This window comes from Hipposideros armiger, unplaced genomic scaffold (genome assembly GCF_001890085.2).
Source record: "Hipposideros armiger isolate ML-2016 unplaced genomic scaffold, ASM189008v1 scaffold_242, whole genome shotgun sequence".
Classification (NCBI taxonomy): domain Eukaryota; kingdom Metazoa; phylum Chordata; class Mammalia; order Chiroptera; family Hipposideridae; genus Hipposideros; species Hipposideros armiger.
Genome location: NW_017731592.1, coordinates 2,384,330 through 2,386,581, shown reverse-complemented (window position 1 = coordinate 2,386,581; position 2,252 = coordinate 2,384,330). Strand labels below are relative to the sequence as shown.

At 42.1% G+C, this 2,252-nt stretch overlaps 1 pseudogene; it reads right to left on the bottom strand.

Moving 5' to 3' along the window:
- Positions 1-1,403: 1,403 nt before the first annotated feature.
- Positions 1,404-1,899, bottom strand: LOC109389751 (DAZ-associated protein 2-like; annotated as a pseudogene).
- Positions 1,900-2,252: the final 353 nt, after the last annotated feature.

Sequence of the window (2,252 nt, the reverse complement as noted above, 5' to 3'; positions counted from 1 at the left end):
TTTTTGTTTTATTGATGGTTTCTTTTGTTGTGAAAAAACTTTTAAGTTTGATGTAGGCCCATATGTTCATTTTTTATTTTACTTCCCTACCCCGCGGGGATGTATCAGTAAAAACATTGCTCAGGGTAATGTCTGCAAATTTAGACCCTATATTTTCTTCTAGGAGTTTTATGGTTTCAGGTCTTACATTTAAGTCTTTAATCCATTTTTAATTTGTTCTTGTATATAGCATAAGGAGGTGGTCCAGTTTCATTTTTTTGCATGTGTCAGTCCAATTTTCCCAGCACCATTTATTAAATAGACTATCTTTACCCCAATGTAAATTCTTGCTTCCCTTGTCATAGTCTTAACCCTAACGAGATTTCCCTGGACTCAAGTCATTTTGTAGTGAGGCGTTCACAATATGACCCCATTAACCCAGCTTAGGAATTCTGGGGAGCCATGAGTGGCTGCATCAGACACTCAGACAATAGATGGTAACCAATTTTTATCTGAAAATTCCCCTTAATTTGGCTCTAAAGTCATCAGACTTGTGAAATGCATCCTCCTCCTTCCCCCCCCCCCGCCCACCACCCCATTTTAAACATACTTGTTTATAGTACAGTTTCTATCTTTTGTTCAAACAAGCTCAGTATTTCTGGCACCAAAGCAAATTTGGCTTTGGTTCATGTATGAAAAGTAAACCTATGAGGAGGGTCCAAAAGGCACCCTCCACTTTTGCCTGAGGAAATGCAAAAACAGAAGTAATGGGTCTGATTGGGGCCCAGAGGGGGTTCAGAGGATCCTTGTGAAAGACTAGTTAAAAGATGACAAGTGGGGAGAAGTTCAAGGAGAGAAGGAAATTAATCCGACTGGCTTTCTGTCCTGCACCATTGATTCCATGGAGATTGGCTTGAGGGAATGGACGACTAGGGTTGAAGGAGGGATGTAGGATGAAGGATGGAAAAGGAAAGGCAGACCACTAATGCATTTCATTTATAACGAGTAATATAAATCAAAGACTTAATAGGAGATTAAAGACCAATCAGAATAATTTGGCAACTTCCTAAGGGAAGATCAAAGTTCCCTCCAAACCTAATTTGATGTTTATTACTAAAAGCAAAGACTAGTATGGTACAGTATTACTCCAGAGGAATTAAATGAAGATCCTTAGGGTTGCTTCACCTACATTCATTTTATGAATGAATACCTCCCTTACCTCAAAATGCTTTAGGGAGATGCTGCTACCATTACATGGTTCCTTATTAAGTTTGAAAAGTGCCTGAAAGTTTGAGCACCAGAAAGACACCCCAACAACATGTCTATAAATTGCAACTTCAGGTTAATATGATTATAGCAGTTACATTGTGAGAAATGCTGAAGGTATGTGATGTCTTTCCTGGCACAGAGGTGGCCTTGATTCGTCACCATCTGTAACCACCATCTGTGGCACCCATGAAGAAGTTTCTCTTCAGCTGAGTTATGAGGACATTGGCTCCCTGCATGACTGCAGGCTGAGCATCATTGGAGGGCATCCGGGGGATGGAGAGGAATGTTGTCAGCAGTAGCTCCAGCTCCAAGTCTGGCATCGGCATCATATCCTCCTTCCACCAGAACTGTTGAAGCAGGTGGATAGATAGGGCTGGATAATAAGCCATAGGGACTATGGAACCAAAGGTCCAACAGCCACACACTGGGCCATGGGAAGATAGGGTGAGGCGCCAGGAAATGCAGCTGACACGGTAGGGACTGTGCAGCCCCTGGGTTCACAAAGCTCGGAAGATAGAGCTCTGAGTAGGCAGGTGGAGCATCAGTATAGGGAGGAGCTTGAGGAAGATGCAAGGTCGGAGGTTACATCAGATTCCGGTGAGGCTGCACAGGGTGGGTTGGCTGCGTTGGATATTAACCTTTGCTGTTCATGGTGGCTGCTGGTCCGGTTCAGAATGGCGTTGTGGACAGTACTTTTCTTTTCTTTTCTTTTCTTTTTTTTTTGCGGACAGTTATTTTCTTCATCCTCTTCCTGTTCATAGTCACTTCCATGTCTCAGTTCTCTTTTTAAAAGATTTAATAAGAATTCTTATATTTACCCACATACTTGACATTTCCAGTGCTCTTCAATCCTTTATGTAAATCTATATTTCCATCTGGTATGGTTTTTCTCTGCTTCAATTACAATTGACCCTTGAACAATGTAGGGGTTAGGGATGCATATAACTTAAGTCGGCGGATTCCCCAGCCATGGAGTTAACCCTTGAACAACACGGGTTTGAACT